This window comes from Saccopteryx bilineata, chromosome X (genome assembly GCF_036850765.1).
Source record: "Saccopteryx bilineata isolate mSacBil1 chromosome X, mSacBil1_pri_phased_curated, whole genome shotgun sequence".
In the NCBI taxonomy this organism is placed as follows: Eukaryota; Metazoa; Chordata; class Mammalia; order Chiroptera; family Emballonuridae; genus Saccopteryx; species Saccopteryx bilineata.
The window spans coordinates 118,365,429-118,375,454 of record NC_089502.1 but is presented as its reverse complement, the minus strand read 5'-3'; the positions used below and the strand labels follow the sequence as shown (position 1 = coordinate 118,375,454).

General features: G+C 39.9%; 1 pseudogene; it reads right to left on the bottom strand.

Moving 5' to 3' along the window:
• Positions 1 to 3,740: 3,740 nt before the first annotated feature.
• On the bottom strand, positions 3,741 to 9,701 carry LOC136317815 (cerebral cavernous malformations 2 protein-like; annotated as a pseudogene).
• Positions 9,702 to 10,026: the final 325 nt, after the last annotated feature.

Here is a 10,026-nt window from a genome sequence, read left to right as displayed (position 1 = left end):
TTTGTTCATTAGATTCCACATATAAGTGAGATCATATGATATTTGTCTTTCTCTGCCTGGCTTATTTCACTTAGCATAATAATATCCAGGTCCATCCATAAGCATAAGCCTCTTCAACAAATCATGTTGGAAAACAATATTCACATGCAAAAGAATGAAGCTGGACCTTTACTGTGCATTATATATAAAAAATAAGTCAGGATGGGTCAAAGGCAAAAATATAAGAGCTAAAATTCCAAAAACTATTAGAAAACACAGTAGAAAAGCTTTATGACATTAGATTTTGTACTGATTTTTAGAAATGACACCAAACATAAGCAACAACAAAAACAGATAAAATTAAAATTTTATACATCAGACACTATCAACAGAATGAAAGGTAACCCACACAAAGACAAAAAGTATTTTAAGTCATATACTGAATATGAGGTTAATTTCTAGAATATAAAAAGGACTTGAATAACTCAACAGCAATGAGAATAAGCAACCCAAAAGGCTTAAACAGACATGTCTCTAATTCAGAACTAGCCAATAAGCACATGAAAAGATATTCAATATCACTAATTATTAGGAAAGTAAAAATCAAAACCACAGTGAGATGCCACTACGCACCATTTAGGATGGTGATTAGGCTATTACATATATCTATATGTTTAAAAACCCATAAAAAGTAACAAGTGTTTTCAAGGATTGTAGCGACACTGGAACCCTTGTACACTGCTAGTGAGAATGTAAGATGCAGCCACCATAAAAAACAAACAAACAGTATGGTGGTTCCTCAAAAACTTAAACATGGAATTAGCATATGAGTCATGAATTTCAATTCTATATATATTTACTCTAATAACTAAAAGGAAACATTTGATCACATATTTGTACACCCTTGTTCATAGCAGCATTGTTCACAACAGCCAAAAGGTGGAACAAACTATCAGTGAACAAATAAACAAAATGGGATACATAGAAACACTGGAATATTATTTAGCCCTAAAAGAAAGAAAATTCTGACACATGTTATAACATGGATGAGTCTCAAAGCCTTAGGCTTAATGTAATAAGCCAGTCACAAAAAGAAAAATAGTGTAGGATTTCACTTGTATGAAGCACATAGTATCCTCAAATTCCCAGGAACAGAAAACAGATGGGTGGCTGTCAGGGTCTAGCGGGAGGAGGTACTGGGAAATCACTGCTTTAAAATGCGTATAGAATTTCAGTTTGGGAAGAAGAAAAAATTCTGGAGATGGATGGTGATGGTGGTTACATAACTATGTGAATAGATTTAATGTCATTAACTGTACAATTAGAAATGATTGAAAATGGTGTTTTATATTATGCATATTTTAGCACAATATAAGCATAAGATTGACATTTAAATATTAAAAATTATATTTTAAAATACTTGACCCATTAGTGAAGAAGTGAAATATTGCACTATACAACATTTAAGTTGACTTCAAAGCCAAGATTAGCATAAATCAACTGACATTGAAAATAAGTTATAATTTACCTATATTCAGACTTGCATTAAGATATAAATCTTTTCTTTGACCTGTGGTGGTGCATTGGATAGAGTGTCAACATGAAATACTGAGAGGTTGCCAGTTTAAACCCTGGGCTTGCTCAGTCAAAGCACATACGGGAAGCACCTACTATGAGTTGATGCTTCCTGCTTCACCCTCCCCACTTTTACTCTCCCTCTCTCTCTCAAAAAAAGAGACGTTTGTATATATCACTAATAGCATATAGCAAACATGATCTTTAAGAAGTGAGTCAAAATTGTTAATTTGCACGGTAATGAGATGTATGATGGGGGGCACTCTCATCTTACTGCTCTGGCATATAACTGGAAAATTAAAGAATTTAATTTCTAGGCCCTGGCCGGTCGGCTCAGCGGTAGAGCGTCAGCCTGGCGTGAGGGGGACCCGGGTTCGATTCCCGGCCAGGGCACATAGGAGAAGCGCCCATTTGCTTCTCTAACTCCCCCTCCTTCCTCTCTGTCTCTCTCTTCCCCTCCCACAGCCATGGCTCCATTGGAGCAAAGATGGCCCGGATGCTGGGGATGGCTTCATGGCCTCTGCCCCAGGCGCTGGAGTGGCTCTTGATGTGGCAAAGTGATGCCCCAGAGGGGCAGAGCATCGCCCCCTGGTGGGCGTGCCGGTTGGATCCCGGTCGGGTGCATGCGGGAGTCTGTCGACTGTCTATCCCCGTTTCCAGCTTCAGAAAAATACAAAAATAAATAAATAAATAAATAATAAAAGAATTTAATTTCTAAAATCAGAATAATCAGCATATGACAGTTGAAGTAGAAAATTATGACAAAATGCTAGAGAAAAAAGGGGAAGAGGTGGAAGTAAGGTGAAGAAAAAAAGAAAGTTGTGGGGGAAAGGACAGAGACAGAGAGGAGGCTTTGGCAGGCACAGTGTCAAGTTGTTATCATATAATTTTGTATCACCACTTCAGTCCTTTGCCTCGTTACTGGAGGTGTTGTAGCTTCATCAATCTAAAATTGCAATAATGCTCACAAATCAATTCTGATGATACCAATATTTTGTGACACTTTAATTTAATCAGATCACCATAATTAAATTTTCCAAGTCATTAAATCACCTTTTACAAAGTATATTACTTTTATTTCAATTATTCATTCAACTTAATGAACATTTCAAGCTCTCTTTCCTGTATCTTTCCCTAAGCTATCATATGTACTTCCTTACAGCCCAGCAGTTCTTTTCAATTTCCAAAGAGCAATAGATTGAGGACATAAATGCAGTAAGCAAATACGTGGAGCTCAGCATACCTTGAAACTTGTCCATGAAGAATGATCATACTAATAGAATAAATCTTAGAAAATATTTAAGACTACAATCTGTATGGATATTATATGCCAAAAATATAGAATAAAAATGTTATTTCCGCCTGACCTGTGGTGGCGCAGTGGATAAAGCATCGACCTGGAATGCTGAGGTCAACAGTTTAAAACCCTGGGTTGCCAGTCAAGGCACATATAGGAGCTGATGCTTCTTGCTCCTCCCCCCCTCTCTCTCCCTTTTTCTCTCTCTCTCTCTCGCTCTCTATCTATCTCACTATCTTTTCTCTCTAAACTGAATAAAATCTTTAAAAAAATGTTATTTTCAATGCCATGTATTTTGACTAATAATGAAACCAACAATTTATTATAAATTTCAAATGTCAAAAGAGGAAGAACAAGACAGGTGAGAGGAGGTAGAAACAGCAGGGATTGCTGCCACCATTTATATAATATTTCCTAGAAGAAATGATAGAAGATGTTCAAATTATAGTCACAACGAAAATGGTACTTTGAAAGGTGGCACTAAATCCAAAAGCCATAAAAATAATAAATTCAGATATATCCATAAACTACCATTTTTGCAAGACACACTCTCCAGTAAGCAAAGGCAAAAGGAATAACTGGAACAATTAAATGCTTAACTAACTTGTGGCAAATTGATGATGAGTGTCCCCCACAGAAAGTGTTCCTTCATCTCTGCCCCCCTACATTTCAGTACACTTCTTTTAAGGTTTCTGAGAGTTTCAATGGGAATGTCATGTACAAAACTGACGGCTGTTTGGAGTCTGCTGGAAAGGACCCCTCCCAGCACGGCCGTCCACAGGCAGCTCTGGGCAGCCTCTGACCCTGCCCCACAGTCTCCCTAACTGCAGAGGACCATGTCTGCCAGGGACCTGGACCGGTCTAGCCCCACACGGAGAGGCCGGACCCACTAGTGCTCTGGTACTGCCATGCTAGGTAAGTCCTGGTCCATGCTGCAACCCAGTGCCTCCACGTTGATGCTGCTGATGTCTGAGATCATGCAGTCACATCGTCCCAGTTGGAAGATACCAACTGGTCATTGGAGCTGCCTGCTGCCCTGTTTTTGTTGAACGGGGAGGTGGAACTCATGGCCCGCCAGTATGGACTGGAGAGGTCAGGGATGATGTCGCACCTGTCACCCTGATGGTCTCCAGGAAGTTCTTGAAGTGCTGGCTGTCCTTCTCAAAGATGAGGGGCCGCAGACACAGCAGCAGGAACCTATAACTGTTCTCCTGGAGCCCCCCACATGTTGATGCAGAACTCGTGCACCGAGGCTCCATCACAGGACTCCTGCCACACTGCAAACTGCCAGATCTTCTGTGGCGACAGCTTGCTGCGCAGTGTAAGGTGTGCCAAGGCAGCTACACTCTCACAGACTGCCTTGGCATAGGGCTCCGTGGGCATGCAAGACAAGGGCAAGAGGCCATGTGTATGCTCACACTCAGGGAAGGAGAAGGTGCTGGCATCTCTCTTATATGGCTCCTACATGTCCAGCATGGTAGAAGAGTCATCATCACTGTGGAGCAACAAGTGGTGGGTATTTGTCAAATATGAATCTATCTGGAAAGTCAATGGTGGACTCTGTGTACATGATCTGGAAGACCTGCCTGAGCAGGGAGTACAGTGCCCCCCACCCCACCCTGCCACCTTGCTCTCCATGGCCATGATCACCAGGCCCAGGCCTCCACAGACCCCTGCTCTCTGACAGGAAGTCTAGAACTCCCCCAAAACACACACACACACACACACACACACTGGCTCAGAGAGATACTGGGGTCCTGTGCTGTTTCGGGACCATCAGGTGTGAGGTGTCATCCCACAAGTAAGGACATGGCATGATGTCATGGATGAGGACTCTGAAGATGTTTTCCCTATTCCTCCAGACCAGCCAGACATTGTAGGCAGATAGGCTGATGACCTTGTTATGCTCCTGAGTCAAGTGTTCAGGAAGCTGGTGGGCTGTCTTTGAATTATCTATGAAAAGTAGGATCTTGGTCCTATTGGATGGGTTTAGGTATCCCAGTATGGACAATAATGGACCTAAATACTTTTCCATTTCCATGCAGTCCATTAGAAGTCTACTGGGCTCCATTCATTTAGGCAGGGACAGACAGCACCACAATGTGCAAAGGGTCTGTCACAGTCTCTTGAGATACTTATGTCTGTTCTTTTCACCATTGAGGAAGACTCACTTTAATTAGCAACACGATTCCAGGCTTCTTACACTTCTTGCCTTCCACCTACATGTCTCTGCGAGTGGTCCCCACATCCTGGCCAATTCAGGGAGCCCAAGGACCAGTTGCGGGATTCTAATAATTTAACAACCAGTTCTCTGCCCTCATGACCATTTTAAGTATAAAAAAATGATATACGGAAAGGAAGTTTATTGTTTCATGCATTTAATACTTAAATAATAAAAGTGGTACATAAAACTAGATTATGTTATAAGAAGGACTTTTAAAATATTAGTGAAAAAATATTAAACAATATCTGACAGAAAGCAATAAAACTGTTAAATATATTTCCATATTGCTTCTTGATTGGCATCCTCACTTGCAGTTTTCATCGCTTTTATCCGAGCATCATCAGCTGTGTGATTTATCTTTTCACTGTAGGAGTAGGATCCCACTCCTTTACAGGTAGGCCGATTAGACTAATAGTCATTGTTTGGTATGTTAGAAACAGGTGACTTCTCTGAACATATTATGTTCATCTTTGAAAAACTCCTTTCTCTGCTTCTGCTGAATTTATAGCAATTGATCTGACAATATTTTTTGTTCTTTGAACACTTTCAGGAATTGCATAGTTCTGGGAATTTTTAAAAATGTTTCCAACAAAATCTCGATAATCAATATCAATTTGGTAATTAAAATGTCATTAAATATGAGCAATTGTTCCTCAGCTGCTTTCCATGGAACTAGTACGTCTTCAATATTCCAGTAATCTGGCTCCAAAAAATGAAGAAACTATAATTTATTCCTATTTTGAAACTGTCTACAACTGGCTTTTAAATGTTCACAGTCCATTAGTCTTTTTTTCAAATTCCTCATGATGTTTTCTAAAAGTGTTTCTTGAGGAATTTCAACAAATCAATGATTTTATACAAATTTTATATTTTTGAAGATTTCTGAAGTAATTTTTTATCAACATTTTTGTATGGATGGAATAAACATTACTACAGGTGCTTAGAATACACTGTTTTGCAGATGAACATTAAAAAAGAGTAAGGAATGTAACTTTGTAATTTCCACATTGGGCCACTGGTCAGGCACCCACCTTAGAGAGAACTCTGATTACAAGTGCCATTTTTACAACCTGTACACCGTTCTCAACAAAAAATTAGGTATTAGTTCTGCCCAAGTGGTGCGAGCCGGCTGAATCCTACCACTACATGTCCAATCCTGCCCTGTAGCCAAGCTCCCTGCCAACCTGCTTCCCTCTCTGCCTGCAGATGCCTGGGCCAATTCCTATAGTATTAGTTTCACTGTACACAGGGCTGCCAACCTAATATATTTATATTTCCCAGACTGCTGAGCTTCTAGGTAGGGCCTTAATGAAAGTTCTGGACAACAGGGTTTGAGTGAGTGTGAGGCATACTATCTCTGATTCTTGCCCTTAAAATATTGTGAGCAGACTCCTCTGGGTCTCTCCAATCTTCTTGATCTCTTAGAATAGTAAGAATCAGAAGTGTTCCCTTGGACCCATAATTAGAAGCCATATATTGATTCATGGACTCTGTGTTTAATAAAATCAAAAGAGGAAAAATTATATGTTTGATATAACAATGTAAGATATCCCCTAATAACACATAATTTCACAAAGTGATAATTTCCGTATTAAATAAAGATCTACAATAAAATAATTATAAGATTAGCTATGTAACAGAAAAATTAGCAAAGGAAACAGTTCCCCAAAATGGAAATAAAAACAAATCTTAAACATATGAAGAATAGCTAAATCTCTAACCAAACTAAAGAATGAAAATTGAAATTCTATTGAAAGGACATTTTCAACTATTATATTTACAAAGAACTGAAAAACGTGGTGAAATGCTATATTCATGAACACAAGGATGAAAAGGTACACTTATATATTATTAATTGGAGTGAAAAATAAAACATTCATACACACACATACTACTTGACCTAGCAAATTCACTTCTATAAATTTACCATATCGATATACATGCACAAATATAAAATGACATAAATAAAAGGTAATTTATTTCACTATTGCTATATTAACAGAAAATCAGAAGTGATCTAAATATCCATTGGTAATGATTGGTTAAATAAATATATGATATGTCTAGAAAATGAAACACTATACTACCCTAAACATAAAAAATAAAAAAGGAATTACTAATGCAATGATATGGAAAGAGCTCCAAGATATGTTATTTTGTTTTGTTTTTTTTATTAATTGAAATTATTGGGGTGACATTGGATAATAACATTATGTAGGTTTTAGGAGTACAGTTCTATAATACATCATCTGTATATTGTACTGTGTGTTCACAACCCCAAATCAAGTCCCCTGCCATCAGCATTTATCCACTCTTTACCTTCTTCTGCCTCCCCTTAACACTCTCTCCTAGTAATCACCATACTATTGTCTATATTTATGAGGGCTGTGTTTGTGTATGTGCATGCATGTGTGCTTAAACCCTTCACCTTTCTCACTGAGCCCTCAACATCCACCCTTCTGACAGCTGTCAGCCTGTTTTCTGTTTCTATGAGTCTGTTTCTATTTTGCTTGTTAGTTTATTTTGTTCATTAGATTACATATAAAAGTAGAATTATATAGTATTTGTCTGTTTTTGGTTGCCTTTTTGTAAATTTAGCATAATACTCTCAAGGTCCATCCATGATGTAAGAAAAGGTAACATTTCTTTACTTTTTACAGCCAAGTAGTATTTCATTGTGGAAATATACTACTGCTTTTCTATCCACTCATCTACTGATGAGCACTTGTGCTGCTTCCAAATCTTGGTTATTGGAAATAACACTGAAATAAAAACAGGGTGACATATATTCTTTCAACTCCATGTTTCAGAGCCACACCCTTATTATACACAGACAGAATGGGAAGGCAGAGAAATGCAACCCAAATTAATCAAGAGAAATCCCCAGAAAAGGACTTGAGTGAGTCAGATATAAATAAACTACCAGATGCAGAGTTTAAAATAATGATTGTTAGACTGCTCAAAGATCTTAAAACAGCAATAGATGAACAGTGAGCACATACCTAAAGAGATAGCAAATATAAAAAAAAGAAATTGAAATAATAAAAAAGAATCAGTCAGAAATGACAAATAGAATATCAGAAATGAAGAACGTAATGGAAGGAATTAAAAGCAAGATGGATGAAACTGAGGATCAAATCAGCAAGTTAGAAAACAAGATAAACAAAGGCATGGAAGCAGAGCAGCAAAAAAAGAAAGAAGCTCAAAAAGTCTGAGCAAATTCTAAGAAAGCAGTGTGACAACATGAAGAGAAATAATATCCACATCATAGGGGTTCCAAAGAAAAAGAGAAAGAACAAGGGATAGAAACCTTGTTCAATCAAGTCATAGCTGAAAACTTCCCAAAACTGATGCAGGAAAAAGTCACACAAGTTCAAGAAGCAGAGAGAATTTCATTAAAGAGAAACCCAAAGAAATTCGCATCAAGACACATCATAATTAAAATACCAAAGCTAAGAGATAAAGAGAAAATATTAAAAGCTGCTATAGAAAAAAAGACTATCACCTACAAAGGAGCCCCCATAAGGATGACATCTGACTTCTCAACAGAAACATTTGAGGCCAAAAAGGAATGGCAAGAAATATTCAAAGTAATGCAGAACAAGAGCCTACAACCAAGACCCAAGACTACTTCATCCAGCAAGGCTATCATTTAAAATTGAAGGAGACATGAAAAGCTTCCCAGACAAAAAAAAAAACCCTCAAAGAATTCATTACAACCAAACCAATGCTGCAAGAAATGTTAAGGGGCCTGTTGTAAACAGAAGAGAGAAAAGAATATAGTAAAAGAGGAAGATAGCAGATCAGGACCAGATGGCGAAGAAGTAGGTGGACATATCAATTTCTACCTCCCAGAACCAAAGTGGATTACAACTTAATTATAATAACATCATCTAGAAAAACCAACTTTAGACTAACCTAAGAGGATTCTTCAACTAAGGAACACTGAAGAAGCCACACTGAGACTGGAAGGAAATATGGAGAGGGCAGCCCAGCTCCCTGGAGTGAATGGCAGCCCAGAGAAACTTGGTGGGAAGTGAATTTAACAGAGAGGGGAGGGTCTTGAGCCCCAGGAACAAAGCCCCAGCCTGCAGCCCGTGAGCCTAGAAGAGGCGTATGGACAGTATTTAGCCGGAAACAAGTCAGGATACTGTTTGTGAGGAAGAGACTGATTTCACAGATCCAGGATTCTTCTTAAAGGGATCGCACAAAAATCCTCTCTCACAACCACTCACCCGGGACTCTGAAAGACGAGTAGAGAGGAGAGGATAAGAGCAGCAGAAATAAGTGTAATCTAGGAGGCACAGGGAGAAACACTTTGAGGAACAGCCACCCTAACCCCTGGGCTGAGTCACTCCCCAAATCTGAAGTGAATATTTCCCCTGGAAACAGCAATACGAGCAAAGGGAAGCAGGACACCAACCAAAGAAGCTTGCCTGCGGAACTCAGAGCAGAGTCATTTAGAAGGAGGGAGCTTTTGGGACTACAGTATTGAGTGTTAGGGTCTAAACTGCAGCACCTCCACCCACACGGCTGAGGGATTGCTGGAGGGCAGGCGGCAGCGGAACGCAGAAGTGCAGTTCCGTCGGCAAGGGCGGAAACTGGCTGGCTAAAACTGAGGCCCATGTGTGAGCTCAGTCTTGCCAGGCTGGGGCAGAGGGGACATGCGAAAATGGTCAAGCCCAGCTGCAGGCTGCCTGCAATCCAGCATGCGGGGGAAGGGCAGGAGCTGCAGAAAAGGCGGAGTCCTGCCCTTGAGCAAGGGCGCAGGAGTGCAGCCTCGCCCAGCCCATGGGAACCGAGGCTTGTGGCCTGACACATGAGCCGGCTCCTCCCGCAGGGGTGGAGCGAAAGCCCAGAACAGGCGGAGTCCCGCAACTGAGCAATGGCATGCAGTCCCGCCCAGCCCGTGGAGCCAAAGCTTGCAGCCCTCCCGTGAGCGGGCTCCTCC